At 41.1% G+C, this 21153-nt stretch overlaps 1 long non-coding RNA gene across 1 annotated transcript; it reads left to right on the top strand.

The window, feature by feature from the left end:
- Positions 1 to 8909: 8909 nt before the first annotated feature.
- Positions 8910 to 14222, top strand: LOC103787804 (uncharacterized). Its single transcript, XR_613544.5, has 3 exons — positions 8910 to 9077; positions 11211 to 11404; positions 11981 to 14222. It is a non-coding gene; the product is annotated as an uncharacterized LOC103787804 (long non-coding RNA).
- The last annotated feature ends 6931 nt before the right edge of the window (positions 14223 to 21153 follow it).

Genomic DNA, 21153 nt, shown 5'->3' on the forward strand with positions numbered 1-21153 from the left:
TCCAAATCTAAAGTGATGCTGGCAGACTCGGGTTTATGATTAGAAGTGCGCGGAACATGAGAAATTGTTAAGGAGCGTAGGACCGTTTTGGAGTGTGGCCTGTCCCAGGGAGAGAGTCCTATGTCTCTTTCACCAAGCTGACCAGGCCACCTCCAAACGACCCGGCCTCCACCCTCACCAGCCACCAACCCTCCTGTCATCCTTGTGGGAGGAGTGGGAGGGACGGCAAGTTTTTCCCTCCACCTTTATATTTTCTTGTAAATATAAAACCTCTGCCCCTAAAGGAGCCCGCTTATAAAGAAAGGCTTAAGATATAACCAGAAAATAAAACCACAGCTGCCCAACCCACACTGAGGAAGGGGCAGAGATATGTGAAATGTGCAAGGGCACAGCGAGCCCGCTCCCCAGGGCTGCTCTCTTTCCAAGACCCCCTCACTGGCTCCTCTTGAAGTCTTTGCACTTGGAGTAAGGCCACATTTCTGCTTTTTCAATGATGAAAGCTGTGGCAGATCCCCATCTGTGAAGTCATTTGGCAGAATCTGCATGTTGTTGATATCAGCTATTGAAGTGAAGTCTCTTAAAATAGGCTTCTGGGACTCTGGGCCCTGATGCCCTCAAAACTCAGTGCCACCAGCAGCTAAGAGAGCTTGAGTAAAAATAGCCAGGGGCGGGCAGGCAGCACTTGCCCCTGATGCGTGCTCACCACCTCCTCTCAGCTGTCAGCACCCCTGTCCTCTGATGTCCCACATTCTCCCTATTATCAGCCCCTTCTTCTCACACTTGCTTTCCTCCTTACAGCAGAGCCACTGAATGACTCCTGGCCAAGGACCAATAAAACCTGGCCATCAGATTTCCCTGTGCCTAGCATTTGGGAGGTTATGGCACATCGGGTTAGATGTCTATTCTTTAGAAAAATGATATAGGTGGGCCGGACATGGTGGCTCATGCTGTAATCCCAGCACTTTGGGAGGCTGATGCAGGCACTCACTTGAAGTCAAGAGTTTCAGACCAGCCTGGCTACTTGGGAGGCTGAGTCAAGAGAATAGCTTGAGGCTGGGAGGTGGATGGCTGCAGTGTACTAAGATTGCACCACTGCACTTCATCCAGGGCAACGGAGGGAGACACTTCTAGAAGGAAGGAAGGGAGGGAGGAAGGAAGAAAGGAGGGAGGGAGGGAGGGAGGGAAAGAAAAAGAAAGAAAGAAAGATGAAAGAAAGAAAGAAAGGAAAGAAGAAAGAAAGAAAGATGAAAGAAAGAGGGAAAGAAAGAAAGAAAAGAAAAGAAAGAAAGAAAGAGAAAGAAAAGAAAGAAAGAAAGAAAGAAAGAAAGAAAGAAAGAAAGAAAGAAAGAAAAAGAAAGAAAGAAGGAAGGAAAGAAAGAAAGAGGCAGGTATTTAGGCTGTGTCTACATGTATAATCAACTCCAAGATTAGGATAGAAAATATAACTGAGAACAGCCTACCAGGTCGGATACCTTAAACTTGAGAAAGTTTTGAGGCAGCTAGTTGTTACTACTGCTGTTGTTTTTCCAGGACTCTAATAAGAATCTCTCCCTCCTCATTTCTGAGCAAGTATTTTTAAAAACCCTTATCAAGTTGGCACTTCTGTCTCACCAGGGTTACCACGTCCAGCTCTGCAGAGTGTACACTGCTCAAGACCAGACGGCACCATTCCCATCAACGAGGAGTTTAATGGTGTCCCCTGGCCTTGTGCAGGGTGGCAGCCCTAACCCCCATAATTTCCTTGCTGTCTTCTACCCAGTTCTTTCTGCTCTACATATCCTAATAGGGTGATCTGGTGGGTAGGAATAGTAGGTGAGCTAGTAGGTAGGAAAAGGCCCTCAAGATATGGGAAGTTTGAATTAAAAGGTGTTCCTTTATTCCTTCCCTCTGCTTTATTTCAAGTGTTTTTGTCCCCAGGCCATCTCCTTGCTTTCCCTTTAAATATTTCCTTTGAAATATTTTTATATCACTTTGATCTAAGATGTTATTGATCTTGTTCTAGGAAGTCTGAGAACTCTCTAAGGACTATTGACAAAAGTGAGTTCTCACCTTGGCCACACTTATTTCCCTCAGCTCATCCTCTTCCATCTCTCTACCTGAGAAAGATAAAAAATGTGGGAGCCATTCACTATCAAGAGAGACTGCCTGGGATTCTAACAGTGGAGATGACATCAATATTAATTGAAAGCTCCTTCTCAGTCGGAAGGGATCTGAGAGGTCATCTACAACAAGCCTTTATCCAGTGAGAGGAGTCCAGTTCCTCTTGATTACTCTGGTGACTAAACACCATCACCTCACTGGTTAGTCCAGTCCATTGTTGATTTTGTCTTAATGTTTGATGCTCTTTGAGCCAAAATTACACTGAACCAGAATCTACCGGCTCTCTGGCTGCAAGTGCCTACCATGTGTTGGGCAAGGCACTGGCAGTTGAAGACATGAAGGTGAATTACAGACACATGCTGCCTCCCGTGAGGTCACAGCCAGTGACCGTTCCACAATGAAACAGACAGGCAGAACACAAGGAGAGCACCCAGCAAAGCCTCGAATTCAGCCGAGAGTTCTGCAGGTGACTGAACTGGATTTTGAATGTTTTCTTTTCCAGAAACACTCATTACAAGTTACTCTTTATCTGCATAACAGCTATGGATTTAAAAAAAGATTTTTTTTAATGTTTAGACGGAGTTTCCCTCTGTCGCCCAGCTGGAGTACAGTGGTGCAATCTTGGCTCACTGCAACTTCCGCCTCCTGGATTCAAGTAATTCTTCTGTCTCAGCCTCCTGAGTAGGTAGGACTACAGCAAGTGCCACCACACCTGGCTAATGTTTGTATTTTAAGTAGAGACAGGGTTTCACCATATTGGCCAGGCTGGTCTCCAACTCCTGACCTTGTGATCCACCGGCCTCAGCCTCCCAAAGTGCTGGGATAAAAGGCGCGAGCCACTGCTCCCGGCCTGTAATTTTTATAATAATAATTGTATCCCATCTTTATCTTCTTGTCTTGTAGTTTGACAACCTCATTGCCTTCAACCATGTCCTATAACACATGAATTTTTTTATGGGATTTTTCCCTACCTAATATTCCCTTGGAAATGTTAAACCCCAAACTGAGCCCAGTATTCCTATAGGGTGGTGTGCAGGGAACCATTATTTCCCATTGCCTTGGTGTTCTAATCATATGGTCAATGAGTAGATTCCTGTATTTTGGAGGTTATTGTTTGACAGTTAAAATCCAAACCTCTCCTGCCCAAATGTTTTCTGGATAAACAGCTACAAAGCCAGGGAGTCTACTTACTTTTTTTCAGTTAAAGCAGCTTAGAATGACCCACTTACCTGCCGTCTTCTTAGCACTTGTGCTGCATTACAGCGGCCTACAGTTCACCTTGCCAATGTTAATACTTCTCTGAATGAAATCAAATTGCCTTGGAACTTGGACACTATTGTTCTTCTCACTTTCACTGTCATCATGGAGACCTTTGCATCTGAGTCACAGGCCTAATGTCCTCCTGGAAGACATCAGAATAATTTTACACAACGTATAATGGAAAGGGACAATGCCATGCTTTACTCCTCCTCAACCCCAGTTCTCAGACATAATAACTTCAGATTCTTTTATCTGGTTCTTCTAAACCAGATAGTGTACACAAGTTATTTGATAAAATGGAAGACTTAGCTCCATTTATCAAATAACTTGTTTATACTACTATTTCTTGCTTTTAACATTCGAATGTTTCTTGATTCAAAAATGTTACTTAGGTCTTACTGTCTTGTTCTTGTGGGAGATAATATATTGATTAATTTCAACTTCACTATCTTCCTCACGCTCACCTCTTTCTTTTGCCTTCCCATCCTTTCAAAATGGTGTTAGCAAACATTTTTGTGAAATCAGTGTATGGTAATTATTATTATGCCTCTTTAATTATTACACATGCTAAGCCTTAGTTTTGTTTTTGTTTTTTGCCATGACTCTATTTCCTTTCTTATTGCGTTTTATAGATTTAACAATTACCTCATTTTCCCTATTTGCTTGCTCATTACCTGTCATTAAATCATTTTCAAATTCTCCACTAGGAATGCACATCTCCTAACAAACTGATAGTCTATCAGTTTAATCCAATCTACCCTTTTTCACATGCTTCCCAGAGCCCCCGTCATCCTGTTCTGAACTGCACTGATCGCATTCTAGCTGCAGAAGACTTTCTCTTCACCTCCCTTGTGAAAATTCCTTGTCCTTTCTCCCGGGTTGTATCTCTTCATTCCTGGCTCTTAAACCTTCTTTTTAAATTTTTTTAGCATTTACTCATTTTGGTAGAATACTTTCTTACATAGCTTCTTCATTTGTTTAATTTTTAATTTTTATTTTAAGTTCTGGGTACTTGTACAGGATGTGCAAGTTTGTTGCATAGGTAAATGTGTGCCACAATGGTTTACTGCACCTATCAACCCATCACCTAGGGTTAAGCCCAGCAAGCATTAGCTGTTTTTACTAATGCTCTCACTCCCCCCATTCCATCCCCTGACAGGCCCCAGAGTGTGTTGTTCCTCTGACAGGCCCCAGTCTGTGTTGTTCCCCTCCCTGTGTCCATGTCTTCTCATTGTTCAGCTCCCACTCATAAGTAAGAACATGCAGTATTTGGTTTTCTGTTCCTGCATTAGTTTGCTGAGGATAATGGCTTCCAGCTCCATCCATGTCCCTGCAAAGGACATGATCTCATTCCTTTTTATGGCTGCATAGTATTCCATGGTGTGTCTCTTACGTAGCTTCTCAAGAAAGAGTGCATAGGCAATAAAATCTCTGACATTGTGAATGCTCCAGCATTTTAGTCTATGCATACATGTAACTGACATTTGGCTAGGTGTGGAATTCTAAGATTGAAATTATTTTCTTTTAGGATTTTGAAGGTATTTCTCCATTGTCTTCTAAGTTTTAGTTCATTGTTGAGAAATTCAGTGCCATTTTTATTTGCATCTGTTGAATTTTGCCTGGTTAATTTTACTTCTTTCTTTCTGGAGAAACGTAGTTCTCTTTGTCCCTGGGGTTCTGGGGATAAAGAGAACGGAAAGTTTACCATGATGAGTCTTAGTCTGAATCACTTAGGACTCTTTCAGTCTTGAAACATTTGCCTTCAGTTCTGGAAAATTTTCTTGTGTTTCATCTTGGATTACTTTCCCACCTCCGTTTTCTCTATCTGCCCTTTTTGGAAGTTCTAATATCTTTGATGGATCCACCAATTTTCTTATTTTTTTCTTTTCTAGTTTCTGTCTTTTTTGTATTTTGATTCTGTCCTTTAGGACATTTCTTCAATTTTTAATTTTCAATTCTTCTCATTGAATTTTACTTCTGCTATCACAATTTTATTTTTTTAAAGCTCCATTTTGGTCTTTGAATGTTTGTTTTTATGGACTCTTCTGCCTGTTCCATGAATACAATGTCTTCCTTTACCTTCCAGTGTATTAACTTTATTTTTTAATATCCTTCTACTTCTACATTTTGTTTCTTATAAACTTGTTTTGTGTGTGTGTGTGTGTGTGTGTGTCTGTGTGTGTGTGTGTGTGAGTGTTTTGCTGCCTTTCATGTTAGAGATTTTGCTTAAATCTTTTCTCTTTGGCTATATACTCATAAGCCCTACGGCTACAGAAACCTCAGGTAAGTCCCCTTTATTTCTTATAGCACAAGCAGCTTTTATTTATTTTATATAAGTTTATAAAATTGGCTTTGGAAAAAAAATCAAGGTCCATATTTGATTTATTTTTTTAATTGAGTTTTAAATGCTCAATGCTACATTTGAAAAGTAATTTAAGGATTAAAACTTTGATTTTCTGAAGCTTGAAGTACAAATATCTAGGACTACATTCTAAATTGTTCTTTAAAATAAACATTCCTGGTTGAACATTGTGTAACACAATCTCTGTTGCCAGAGATAATCTTGCAAGAAAGCATGACATTAGAGTACAGATCAGAAAACGGAAGAGAAGAGGATGAGACTGAGGGAGGAGGGGGCTTAGAAATGAGCTCTGGAAATGAGGAGAGAGAAGTGGCTTTCCTGGATCCAAGGATTATCCCCGCATGGGACTGGTGATAATTGGTGTCATGAAGCACTCACTACATGTACCTGCTGTGAGTGTAGGTATATGTGAACTACACGTGTATGCCACCATGCCTGGCTAATTTTCATATTTTTAGTAAAGATGGGGTTTCACCATATTGGTCCGGCTGGCCTCGAACTCCTGACCTCAGAGATACACTCTTTATATAGATGATCTTTTTTAGTCTTTACAGTCTTATGATACAGTTTTCTTGTTTTGCAGGTGATGAAACAGAGACTCGGGGAGGTGAAACAAAATGCTAAATTCTCCGTAAGGAGTACTAAGAGACAGAATTGGAATTCAAGCTTAGTTTTGCCTGACTCCAAAACCCATGTTCTTGAACTGCTTAGCCTCCAAAGTGGATTCTAAAGCTACTGCCAAGAATGAGAAAATGGACTTCTATACTGGTGGCTTCAGAAAGAAGACCTACAAATAGAGCTGCGGTTTGAAGGATGATTCTGAAATAGGAAAGGTTCCCATGTCCCTCTCGCTTCTTCAGTGCCCCACTGCTCAAACCTCTAGGGGAGCATACAGACCGGCAGGCTGTGGAGCTCCCACCCGACGGCAGTGTCTGGGGCTGAATGTTTACAGCGGAATCCCCAGTGGGCGTGTGTTACAAAGTAGTCTTCTGGTTTAGCCATTTATAGACAGCTTGTGTTAACCAGCTCAATTACACCCTCTACCTTGTTGCAAGGACAGAGGGCTTTCTGTATCCCGGGTGCTTGCCTTGGTGTACCAGAAGAATCGGATCACACCTGGACTTGGAGAATGACTGCAAGGTTTTATTGAGTGAAAGTAGCTCTCAGCAGATGGCGGAGCCAGAAGGGAGATGGTTTTCTCCTGGAGTCGTGCCGCTGAGCGACCTGGGCTCTCCTCCGACTGCCCCAGGCCAAACTGTACATTGTTCTGCCAGTTGATGACCTACAGACATGCTGGGTACCTATCTGTGCCCCTAACTCCCTCTCCAAGTCCAGCCACTTGCGTGTTCCTCCGCCAATGTGTTTCTCTTGACACGCAGCTGCTTGCGTCTTCTTTCTGTCGATCAGCAACTCTGGATGTCCAGCCACTTGTGCGTGTGCCCACTGGGATCTCGGGATTCTAAAAGGCAGAGGATGGGGATGTGGCGGACCAGGGTGGTCTTGGGAAATGCAACATTTGGGCATGAAGAAGGAGTGCCTGTCCTCACCCAGGTCCGTGGGCACAGGCCTGGGGCTGGAGTCACCAGGGACTCCTCTTTCTTTACCCAGCACTTCCCTGCCCCTCCTATATCAGTTCCTTACTCAGAAAAGTGTATTTTCAGACTTTTTACTTTTGGATTTCTGGCCCCAATCAGCCAGTATCAGTTTGTTATAGAATCTACAGAGACATCATAATCTTCCTATTTTAAGACACAGTTTTAGCTGTAATTATGCTGAACTCTCTCCTAAGACAAGCAGCAGCTTTTTATTGCCTGTTATCTAGCGTGTTGCTTCCACAAATCCACACCTTCTGGGCCTGTCACAGGCAGCCAGGTCCTGGGAGTTCTCAGTCCGTTGCTTTGCTGACAGTTCTCCAGAGGTGATGAGCTGTGTATGAAGGCCCCTTCAGACCATGGTCCCACCAGGGCTACGCACCAGGCATATGTCCAGAGATAAGAAACATCTCAAGGATTGCATGTTCTATTCAAAGAAGTAAGGTCTAAAAATGAAAACCCATTTTAAGCTCTTTTGTGGTTGTCCTTTCTGGAACATGGACGGAGGACAAACCTACACAGTTTTGTGTTGCTTTGTGTTTTTTGTTTGTTTGTTTTGAGACGAGGTCTTGCTCTGTCACAATGGCGCGATCTCGGCTCACTGCAACCTCCACCTCAGGGATCAAGCAATTCTCCTGTCTCAGCCACCCAAGTAGCTGGAACTACAGGTGTATGCCACCATGCCTGGCTAATTTTTGCATTTTTAGCAAAGGTAAGGCTGGTCTCGAACTCTTGACCTCGGGTGATCCACCTGCCTCGACCTCTCAAAGTGCTGGGATTATAGGCATGAGCCTTTGCGCCCAGCTTGCTTTGTGTTTTTGATTTACCAGGCTATATTGCTTTCTCTGGTACTATTTCATGAATTCAAGCTCATTAGTTAATTGCACACTGAACTGAGGAGAGAATGTCAGGCGATCCAACAGAAATGGAGAGAGCAATATTCTTATCCCCTTTGCTCCAATAATTGTAAAATCATATTTCTTGTGCTGAAAAAAAATCTAGATACATGATGGAAGCATTATTTTGAAGTTTTAAAACTTCAATACAGAAGCATCTTTGTTTTTCTCTTGAGTTCTGCTAGCATCTTGCAGTAGAAATCAGCCAAGATTTCTCCTGTTCTCTCTAGGGGTAGAAAGACCTTGCAAGCATCAAGGATTTGCATGGCTGAGTTCCCTGGGAGGGTAGAGATAGAACAATTGCCTCTCCAGGACTCATTAGACTGTCTTCCTAATCTGAGCAACCAAGCCCACACTTGCAAGGAAGGATTTGTAGTTAGACTCTTCTGTCTTCTCATTCTACAGATTGTGCAGCAAAGAACTCACCCTGACATGTAGAGGCAAATGAATGTGTCCTAACCTTTCTGGCAGGGCAGGCCCCAGAGGGAAGGCGATGACCCCAGCCGTTATTATTATAAATAGTTAGCCTCTGTTCTCCAAACAGAGGCATGTGTGGCTATCTCAAGTTGCATGTTAACAGAGTTCTAGAGAAAGCAAAGTTTCCATTGCCTTTCTGATAAACACATTCTTGGAAAGGACAGCCTGCTACCTAATGAGGGACCCTAGGGGAAGATATTTTGAGTCAGTCTAAGACCGCCTGTCTGTACTCTTTGTGCTCACAGTGTGAAGTACTCTCTAGTTTAATTCTCAGGGGTGGTGAATCAGGATCCAACTGGCAGTTATGATCAATATCTGTCAATCATCTAACTTTGAGCCAAGTGGGCAGCTGGATACCAGGATGTAGGACTGTCGATGGCCTTTTCTCAGGTATGACATTCCCTACACCCATCGTGGCTACAGGGTTGTGAGGAGAAGGGGTGAGGAGAACCCTCCCAAAGCCCCCAGCCCTTGATTGATGCTCTGCTGCCTTTCACGTGCCCTTTTATCTGGATGATCCTGTCCTTTGACATCCAGCACATGCATGCTGCGACCTTTTACTGGAGTGAGGGAATCCTGAGATAGGTGATGTAATGAGCACAATACATGGCCTAGGTTGCATGTTATACACATGTGTGTGCTTATGTGTATGCATGTGCTTGTGTTTGGTCTCAAAGGCATGGTTTATCCTCATTGCCTGCTCAGTCCTCTTGGGGATAGTGTTCTTTCCTTGCCACACTTCCATCCTTGAAGCCACAAAGATCTTTGGATACATAGGGACCTTTTCCTACTAGGTTTCAGATCCACCCTTCAATTTCAGGAATAAATGAATCTCCTGGAACTAGTTGGCTTCTTTGTTCCTCTGGTATTTCCTGGAATAAGTCCCTAAATAATTTCTGATCTGCCCTTACCATTATTATGAGCAATTCATTCCCTGCCTGGCCCAAGAGCTGTCTGATGGGAGTGGCCTTACAACTCTGCAGTCCCTGTCTTCCTGGCCTCCACTGCCTTCTTTCTCCCTCTACTCCCTTCCCACCTATTTCCCTTTTCATGCCATTCAGTCAAACTCTATACAATTGCCTTGTCTTAAGGTCAACATGCAAACTTCAACGGGTTCAGCCTAATCACTTTGTCAACTGGTTGCACTATCTCTGGAGTCTCCTTCTAATTTCCCATTTTAGATATCACATGCATGAGCTCTCCACCCCCACCCAAGTGCTCTTCCTGAGGAGCAATGTTTCTAAAAAAAAAATTTTTTTTTTGAGATGGAGTTTCATTCCTGTTGCCCAGGCTGGAGTGTATTGGCACAGTCCCAGCTCTCTGCAACCTCCGCCTCCCAGGCTCAAGAGATTCTTCTGCCTCAGCCTCCCAAGTAGCTGGGATTACAGGTTCCTGCCACCATGCCCAGATAATTTTTTTGTATTTTTGTAGAGACAGGGTTTCACCATGTTTGCCGAGTTGATCTCAAACTCCTCACCTCAGGTGAGTTTCCTGCCTCGGTCTCCTAAAGTGCTGGGATTACAGACATGAGCCACTTTGCCTGCCTGTTTCTAAGAATTTATCTCAAATAAACATCAGAACAATTTTTTGAATCTCAACAGCCTAATTCTGGTTCACACCTGCCTACCCCCTTCCCAGTCAAGTGATAAACATTCTCAAATCCAAATAGGGTATTTTCATGCCCTACTGTGAGCTCAGAAGCACAACACAAGTGATTCTATTCCTAAATTTAGAGGTTTAGATACATAAGAAAGGAAAAAAACAGACGTGTTGTTATTAAAGCAAAATTTCAGCAATCAGGCTGTCAAATATCAATGTCATTTCATATTATGAGCATGTTTTAGTATAAAATAGTTTTTACATAGGAAAACATGGAGGGTTTTGCAAAGAAAATAGGTGAAATAAGTATCACATGAGGAATCCATCAAAAATAACTGGCTTAAGCAGGTTTACTGAGGATCTCAAAAGAGCATCTGAAAGGCAGTGTCCTTCACTCTCGACCCAGCGCAGAAAGGTAGGGATGAAGCCTGGCTAACAGGACGGCACTGAGAATAGCTACTGGCTCCCATCCTGAGGAGGCACTTCTCTTGTCAAGCCTGTACTCTTGAGAGTTCTGAAATGCTAACAGAAGGCAAAGCCTTCTCTGAATTGTCCAAAGAAGATTGTTTGGAGGGGAGAAAGTGGTCTGGACTTGTGAGGTGTCTGACTTTGCCACACACTGACTGAGTGCCTGGAACATGTCCATTCACCTCTCAGTTTCTTTATTTGAAATGTGGGTGGTGAATACAGTTGTCACAGGGCTGTTATATTGAGATGAGACCCCCTGGGAAGGATTCGGTCTAGTGCCTGACACATAGGTCCTTAAAGACTTGTTGAATGAAAATGCAGTCAGAATAACATGTGTCCCCATTCTTAAAACAGCTGAAACACTGGGAAATTTTGAGTCCAGTTTGCTTGGAAATAGAGATATTTAATAGTACAAGAGATCCTGTGATGCAAAATGTCATCTTTATACTCCTAAAGTTGTAGATAATTAAGAACATCTGTGAAGAATCTGAGAGATCAGAATGAAAAGAAGAAGAAAAGGAAAAGACAAGAATGGAAACTACCCATGAGAAAACCAAATGGAATTAAAATCCACAAACTAATTTCTCGTAGAGACCACAGAATACAGAAGACACATCACTTCCTAGCTTCCTGTATTCACCTTCACCTAGGTAAGTATAATCCTAGACTATACTACCTAGATTTAAAAACACCTGGAAAGTCTAATTTTGACCTAGGATACACCAAAAAAATGTAATGTCTTTAAGTTTCCTACATCACATCTGGCTCTCTTCTGTATTCCCACTTGCAGTTAGTGAGACCCAATTATTTCAGCATGAAAGTGGGTTAAAAACCTTGGTTTGATTCAATATCTGACTTAGTTCATGTAGGAAGTGTTCAATCTCTCCTTCTAAAGGTTATACTCTTTCAGGTAGCTTCTCTCTTCCTCTTCTGCTTCTCTATAGGGATGAGCAATTGCTTCTGTGGCAACCTCATGGCATTGGGGAAACCAAGTTGTTGGAATCCCTGGGTGCTCTTGCTCTGCCCTCTGGTTGCTGAGGACATCTCTTGTGCATGTGACTGCTGCGTGTCCTGTAGGTGTTCACAGTTGTTTTGTCCACAGTCGTGCACCTTGTGATCTGCTTCTTAAGTAGGGCCTTGGATGACAACCTTACTTCAGCTATTGTTGGGGACTTTTGGATTTGAGGTGCAATATAGTAGTGAGTTCCTGAATTTTGGTCTTGCAGATCCCAAAGTCGCTTTTGGAGAAGTTGGTGACCCAGAAATACTGATGGGAGAAGATATAATGCACTGAGAAAGGCCTGCTCTTTTGAGCCAAAGAACCAAGAAGGGGGCAGCCTAGCAAAGTAGAAGGGTAAGAAGAGATGTTGAATGCAAACATCAGCTTAAATGAAGCAGGAGTGCCTGTGTTAAGGTTAGATAATGTATGTTTCAGAGCAAAACAAACTTATGAGGGATGGGAGATAAAAGTTCTCCTAGCACTAGGAAAGCAAAGTAGTCCTCACTGTGTATGCACCAAATAATAGTACTGTAAAATACGTGAAGCAAAAATGATAGAACTCAAAGGAGAAATAGACAAATCCATAACTGTACTTGGAGACTTCAACATTCCTCTTTCCAAAACTGAAAGTAAAACTGGAGAGAAAGCCAGCACAGATACAGAAAAACAAAGCACTACTATCAAATAGGATTCGATTTAATACGACCTGAAAATGAACCTTAATACATTTAAAATAATTGAAACCAGGCTGGGTGTGGTGTCCCATGTCCTTAATCCCAGCATTTTGGGAGGCCGAGGTGGGTGGATCTCTTGAGCTCAAAAGTTCAAGACCAGCCTGACCAACACAGGGAAACCCCATCTTTACTAAAAATACAAAAAATTAACTGGGTGTGATGGCACATGCCTGTAATCCCAGCTGCTGAGAAGACTGAGAATCATTTGAACCCAAAAGACAGAGACTGCAGTTAGCTGAGATTGTGCCATTGTACTCCAGCTTGGGTGACAAAAGGAGACTCTGTCTCAAAAAATAAAATAATTGAAATCATAGAGTATGTTCTCTGACCACAATGGACTCAAACTAGAAACCACTTATATAACATTAACAGGAAAATCCTCAAAGACTTGGAAAGAAAACATTACACTCCTAAATAATTTATAGGTCCAAGAGTAAATCTTTAGGGAAATAAAAATGCATTGAACTGAATCAACATACCAAAATTTGTGGGACACAGCTAAGTCCATGCTGAGAGGAAATTTTATAGCACTAAATGCATACATTAAAAAGAGGAAAAGGATCAAATCAGTCATTTAAGTTCTCATTTCAACAAAGTAAAAACAGAAGAGCCAAGTAAATCCAAAGCAATAGAAGGAAGGAGATTTTATAAGATAAGGGCAGAAATCAATGAAGTTGAAAACAGAAACCAGATAGAAAATCAATGAAACAAATATCTGGTTCTTTGAAAAGATCAGTGAAATGGATGAACCTCTAGCAAGACTGACAAAGAAAAAGAGAGGGAAGACATTAATGATCAAGATCAAAGATGAAGTGGGATATTACTACAGACCCTGCAGAAACCACAAGCATAGGGGAAACAACAACTACAGACAACTCTACATACACACTTAACAATTTAGAAGAAATTGATCAGTTCCTCAAGACACACAATCTACTGTATGTAACTCACCCAGTATGAAATAGATGATTTGAATAGCTCTACAGCTACTAAGAAAATAGACTTTTGGCTGGGCACTATGGCTCACACCTGTAATCTCAGTACTTTGGGAGGCTGAGGCAGTTGGATCACTTGAGGTCAGGAGTTTTAGACCAGCCTGGCCAACATGGTGAAATCTCATCTCTAATAAAAATACAAAAGTCAGCTGGTCGTGGTGGCGGGCACCTGTAATCCTAGCTACATGGGAGGCTGAGGCAGGAGAATTGCTTGAATCTGGGCGGTGGAATTTGCAGTGAGCCAAGATTGCACTGCTGCTTTCCAGCCTGGGCAAAAGAAAAAAGAAAGAAAAGAAAAGAACTTTCAAATTTAAGACCCACACCCCTCACTATCCAAAATCTGTAAGCCCAAATGATTTCACTGAGGAATTATACCAATTTTTTAAAAAGAATTCTGTACTACCTCTTCCAGAAAATAAAAGAGGTTGAAACATGCTTCTATTCATTTGATGAAGTTAGTCCTACACTGATACCAAAACCAGAAGTAGACATTGTTCTTACTGGAGAAAGACATTGTTTTCTCCCTAAGATCAGGAACAAGGCAAGAATGTCCTCTTTCACTGCTGCTATGCAGCATAGTACGCGAAGTGTTTACCAGTGCAATATGACAAGAAATGGAAATTTCAAACATGCACATCAGAAAAGAAGAAATAAAATTATTCTCATTTGTGGATGATATGATAATCTTTGTAGCATATCCTAAGGAACCTACCAAATAAAAACCAACCAAACAAAAAAACTCTCTAGGACTGATACATGAGTTTTTAACAAAGTTTCGATTTACAATACCAACATACATAAATTAATTGTATTTCAATATGCTAGCATTGAACATGTGGAAATCAAAATAAAAAATAGTGACAATACTAAATGCTAGTAAGGTTACAGAGAAAATGGATCTCTTAAACATTTGTGATCTAATATAAAATGGTAGAGTCACTCTGGAAGCTCCTTCAGGCCAGGCCCTGGCATTGTATTTAACTTGAACTACAGTATGGGCAAGTTCTTTGTGACTATTTTGTATGTTTTAAGAATAGTTAAATGAAAGGTTAGTGCCTAAATGCCTAGATATGGAAGAAAAAATGATTAGATAGTTGCATCATTTTCTGTCGGTGGGAACCTAAAACGAATCATGCAGTAGTTTGTCAAACATGCATTGAACTTCTATGTTTCAAGCACTATTCTAGGTGCTGAAATTAAGTGGTGAACAAACGTACGCTAAGGCTTTTCACAAAGGTGAAAGGTACAAAAAAAAAAAACAAACATTTGGGCCAGTTGATCTCAGTCCTGGAATGAGCATTAATGTATAATTCTGAGTACCCTCCTCCATTTATCTGCATTATCATCACAACCCCAAGCATCCTAGGGGTCCTAGGACAGGGGCTGTGCCCGCAGGAGAGAGCTTTGTTAGCCATCTGCCACTACTCTGACTGTTCCTTATCATTCATCTCTTCCTCTGTAATTATTTGAGCTGGAGATGAGCTCTTTCCCCAAGAACCCTTGATCTCATCAGTCAGTTGGCATTAGAAAGGCAAAAAGGCATGACTCTTCAAACCACCAAAGAACCACAGGCCTTAGTTATTTGCTGGTGAGATAAAGAAGCCAACTTTTTAGGCTGAGAGGAGAAAACCTGCTGAGCTCTTACCCCAGGAAGGGAGCCTTTGGGGATGTGGTAGTAGTGCATGGCTATCAGGAGCCAGGGATGTATGAATTTTTTGTTTCTTAAAATATGTTTTACTGAGACACAGTTCTTCCATTAGTGAACAGTCTTGGCATCTTGGCATATACATACCAAACACCTGTGTGTTTTCAGTGATTGATGATATTTTCTTCTATTTCCTTGTGAAACGGCTTTCTTCAGTTTCCCCTGGGCATTTTGGCATTGCAAAACATTTTTGGATGTCTTTGCATCTCAAATCATAAGGACCAGGGAAGAGGAAGGAAATATGTAATAGTATCAAGGGGACCTGAAAGGAAATGTCAGTTTTTCTACTCAAAAGACTCGTGTCTTCACGGGTAAAAGTTGGTGTTCTCTTCTTCACTGTGTAGGCTCAGAGAGGTTAGGCAACTTGTGCAAGCTTTCATAGTAGAGAGCAGAAGCAGGATTCAAACCTGCCTCTAAGAGAGGGAGCTATGGTTCCATACTACAGGGGCATGTCACATGCCATCCTAAATGAGTCTGTGTGAGATCTTCTCTCTCTGAAGTCTTCTGTCTTTAGAAGCCTCCAGTACCATGGTGGCAACAATAAGCCTTGTCAGCATCATCCCCAGAGGCTGGCAGCTCTAGACACTGCCAATCCCATTGTGGTCATCCACTGACATCATTGTCATACAAACAACAGAGCAAATTTGGGTGCACCACCAGCATGACCAACTGATTTCCAGAGAAGAGAAAACCAGGGCCTTGGAGGGCTTTGCCCATAGATAGTCGTTAGAGAATTCAGTCCTGTCCAGAAGCAAAGCATAGCTACTAGGACATGAGTTTTCAAAACTTTTGGTTTTAAACCAAATAATTTTTTAAATCATTAAGACTCCTTGATGATTTTAAAAATTTTTGAGGACCCAAACAGCTTAAATGTCTATGCCTTATACGACTGGTATTTAATATATTTGAAATTTAAACTGAGATATTAAAAGATAATTAGTCCACTTAACATAACAATAAACTCATTATATGTTTACATTAAATAATACATATTTTATACAAATTAAATCTTTTTAAAAACAAAAATATCTAGTAAAATGAATGGCATTGTCCTTCATTTCTTGCAATCTATAACTTAATGAATGCCGATTGATATGGTTTGACTGTGTCCTGACCCAAACCTCATCTTAAATTGTAATTTCCAGAATCTCTATGTGTCATGGGAGGGACCAGGTAGAGATCATCAAATCATGGGGGTGGTTTCCCCATCCTGTTCTGGTGATAGTGAGTTAGTGTTCACAAGATCTGATGGTTTTATGAGGGGTTTCCCCCTTCCCTGGGCACTCATTCTTCCCCTTCCTGACACCATGAGAAGGACATGTTTGCTTCCCCTTCCACCATGATTGTAAGTTTCCTGAGGCCTCCCAAGCCCTGCAGAACTGTGAGTCAATTAAACCTCTTTTCTTTATAAATTACCCAGTCTCTGATATGTTTTCATAGCAGTGTGAGAACAGACTAGAACAACAACTAAACTCTTATAACGACTTCTCTATTTAGTCTCGTTGTGGTATGTTGTTCTGGCTGAAGTAAATGAAGAAAATCTGGATTCACACAGACATTTAGTTGGAGGATGTAGGAGTATTTTATTAGCCTTTCCAGATGATTATGAATAATATGCTTTGATTCTACACAAACTTGACGAGTGTCAGTTTTTAAAGATTAGTTGCAATATGAAGGTAGAAACCACATAAATTTTTTGACCATTGTTCTAGGTCATAAGAAGACCAGTAGATTGGATCAGCATTAAAATATTCATATCTTAGTCTTTCACACCTGTCACACCTGGATCAATCAGCTGAAAAGACACAACAAATACCCATGCGCCCAGTTGAATGCCAGAGACACCTGATGAATAAGTGTCTCCACCTTCACAGAGCTCACCTTCTAGCTGGGAAGGCATGGCAATCAAAAGAACTGGCAAATTGTGAGGTATGGACCGTGAAGACCAGAGTGGTTCTACAAACTTACTTTATTGCCCTGAGTCTTCTACTGATGTTACATATGTCAGTATTGTCCTTAATGAGGTCCTTTCTGATCTTGGCTCATATTTTTTTGGCCTGTTGAGAATCTCTGAAGTTGCAGTGCCACATTTGGAATCCCTTAGTACTTATTGACCTTAGCAACAGAATCAACAAGCTCAAGTTCAGGCAGTGAAAAGTTCTGCCTGGGATTTGCAGGAAAATCTACCATGTCCCCATGAGCATTAGAGCCTCATGACATCAGTTTTATTTTTGTTGATGTACAAAAACATAGTGATCTAAGACTGATTTTTTAAAAATTTGAGACTGAGGATTATACCAATTTGCATGGTTTTACCACATCATAAATTGATATAGTGTAAAATGGTCAAAACATGGTGTATTATCCATTGGGCCTGAGATCTGATTTCAGCTTCATCTCATACCAGCTATGAGCATTTGGACAAATTACCTCACCTGTGTGAGCCTCAATTTTGTTAAGTGATAAATGGAGATAGTTACAGTTAACCTTTAAGTTTGTTAGATTATTAAATGATTCAATTCATGTAAAAACTACCACCATCCTCATAATAGAGATTTTTCTAGCCCAAGTAGGAATTATTTTTAATAAATTATTTTGATGGCCTTAAGCCTCTACTCAGCCCTCTCAAATCCTGGCCTTATGCAAGGACTTCAGTAATTAATAAGCTCTCTGATCACTATTTGATGAATATCTGCCTTGTATCCAGCTCTGTGCTGAACATTTTTTGAGGAAATAAAACAAACCACACAATTTTTTTTGCCCTTAAGGAGTAAATGATCTAGCCTGAGAGATAGAATTTGCAGATAGATGCTGTGTAACAATTTATAGAATCTTAAAAATTGGAGAAGAACTTTAGGATTTATTTATGACAACCTTCCTGCCAATGAATAAATTAATTTATGATGGAAGATCAATGAATAGTAGACCAGCAAAAAGCTGAATGGCCATCACTAACAGTGTGCCAATAATAGCTAGGAAAAACATTGTTTGAATCTTTATCATGTTTCAGGCAATTTTTTATTGGTGTTTCACATATATCATTTATTTAATCCTTCTGTCATTCTTATGAAAGAGGTATGTTTATATCATTATTTTTCAGAAGGGGAAACTGAGGCACAGAGAAGTTAAACAAGAGATCAGAGCACATATCTTAGAACAACATCAAACAATATTTTATGCCATTCAACATTTTCTTCAAGATCATTTCATACTCGACTTCAGCCTATCTACTGTTACAGATACAGGCTAATTTTTTATTTGTCCTTGTTTACGTATATTTTAAATTTAATCTAATCAGATTTTCTTATGAGGTCGCATTGGCTTCCTTCAATGCCTCCATCTTCCTCCTAATCACCTTACAAGTTTAGATGTTGTGATGGTGTCTTTGACAGTGCATTTATTTCAAGCAAAAAAGTTTAGGTCTTTATGTATTAATCACATTGTGAGTATTGGTGCATGCACATGAAAAGTCCTAAGGATTATGTCTACTTCTCCAAACTTTTCTACTGAGAATTACCTCACCTTTTTCTAATGCAACATATACCTCCTCTACTCTCGATAGAATAACATTTGAGAATTTCCTTTAAACATTTTCCTCTTCCTGTTTAAATTTCAACTTCAATTTTGCATGAGCAGGCGGGCGTGTCTCCTGACAAAAGCACTGGTAATCAGGGGTGTAGGAATGGGCAATGAGGAGAAAGCAGCCACATGGATACTTTGTCTAAAAGATGTGCCAACCAGATTCCAAGTAATTTTCACTGGATGGTGACTGAAGCCACCGTAGAGCAGAGACACTGAGCAAGTTTAAAATTTAGACAAGGGCAACCTCACACCTCCGCTAACAGTAACAACAAAGCAATCCAAACCAATCTCTGACCAATGCATTGCAATAAGATCTCTTCTGAGAGAGGCTGTTTTGCTGCTGAGTTCATTTTGCCATTTAGTCTTTAAGGGATGCCTTTGAAATAATTCTGATATTAAATAAAAACCAACAAACTTCTGTCAACTTAAATAAAGAAAATGTGTTACCTATACACCATGGAATACTATGCAGCCATAAAAAGAATGAGACCATGGCTGGGCAGGGTGACCCATACCTGTAATCCCAGCACTTTGGGGGGCCAAGGTGGGTAGATCACTTGAGGTCAGGAGTTTGAGACCAGTCTGGCCAACATGGTGAAACTCATGTAATAAAAATACAAAAATTAGCTGAGCATGGTGGCGTGCGCCTGTAATCCCAGCTACTTGGGGGGCTGAGGCATGGGAATAGCTTAACCTCTGGAGGCAAGGACTGTCTTGAGCTAAGATTACACCACTGCACCTTGGCTGACAGAGTGAAACCCTGTCTCAAAAAAAAAAAAAAAAAAATGAGATCATGTTCTTTGCAGGAACATGGAGTTGGAGGCCATTATCCTTAGCAAACTAAGGCCAGAACAGAAAGCCAAATACCACATGTTCTCACTTACTAGTAGGAGCTAAATGATAACACATGGACACATAGAGGGGAACAAAATACATTGAGGCCTACCAGAGGGTGAAAGACAGGAGGAGGGAGAGGATCAAGAAGAATCACTAATGGGTACTAGGCTTAATACCTGAGTGACTAAACAATATGTACAAGAAACCCCTGTTACATGAGTTTACCTATATAACAAACCTGCACATGTACCCCTGAACCTAAAATAAAAGTTTAAAAAAATCACAGTTTGGAAAGGACACTTTATTTCTTGTAAAGGGCTATAGCTTCCAAGATGGCCATCCTGACAGGCTGGGAAGTATAGCCTCTGGTTGAAACCCAGAAATAGTACTTCCAAGGAGGAAGGGTTGAGGTTGGAACTTTATACTAAAAGGGTTGGCTAAACATACATATTCAACAGATTATAGGAAGGGATATGAATATGAATGAAGCGAGTCCTGACACATGCATACTGAACAAACACCGGGTTACATACAACTTATATTCGCCTTGGGGTGGAGACTTAACATTTAAGTGTGTTATAATTAGGCCTTGTAGGTCAGAAGGTGAAGCAGAGACACAAAATCACCGAAGTGAGCAGCCTTTGTAAATTGGCCAGAACCAGTCCATGGTAGGTGGTCACTTAACAGGAGAAAGTTACTCAAATCAGTCTCTTATGGAATCAGAGCTGTAGTTAAGGCTGGTGGAACAGGGAGTCAGTTGTTCAGTATCTGTGAACTGGGTGAGTTGTAGTTGTTGTAATCTTGCTTATCTGGAGGCCAGTGTTTATTTGGCTGCTAGAGATAAAGAAACCATGTGGCGGTTAGAACCTAGTTTATTCTTTAAGTGTGGGGTGCATGACTTCACCCTTACCTGGCATAGCCCTAGGTCCTGTTTATAATTTGGTGTCTTATTGCCACAAAGAGTCTGTTTTGGCAGTCCTATGATCTCTATTTTTATGTGAATGCTGGTTGGTTGTGTTTAAACCAAAAAGGGAAAGGGTATAGCAAAATATATTCTACCTTTCACCACCCTGTGATGACTGGAGACGCAATTTTTAAGGTTTCTCTGGCGTCTCTTTGACCAAGAGGGGGTCCAATCAGTGGTTAAATGGCGTATAATTTTATTTTCAATTTTTTTCTGCTGGAGTTTTGCTCAGTTGCCGAGGCTGGAGTGCATGGCATGATCTCGGCTCACTGGATCCTCTGCCTCCCAGGTTCAAGCAATTCTCCTGCCTCAGCCTCCTGAGTAACTGGGATGGCAGGCATGAACCACTGCACCAGGCTAATTTTTGTATTTTTAGTGGAGATGGGGTTTCACGATGTTGGCCAGGCTGGTCTCAAGCTCTGGATTTTATTTTTAGTTTATATTTCACTCCTCATCTTCTAAAAGAAATAGGACTTCTATGATGTTTTCACTTTCTCATAAACTTGCAAAAGGAAAGATTTTGAAGAACGCAATAAAGAAAAGAGTGCTTTGCTTCTTTTACAAGTTACACATGCACATTTT

The sequence above is a fragment of the Callithrix jacchus genome, chromosome 14 (genome assembly GCF_049354715.1).
Source record: "Callithrix jacchus isolate 240 chromosome 14, calJac240_pri, whole genome shotgun sequence".
Lineage (NCBI taxonomy): Eukaryota > Metazoa > Chordata > Mammalia > Primates > Cebidae > Callithrix > Callithrix jacchus.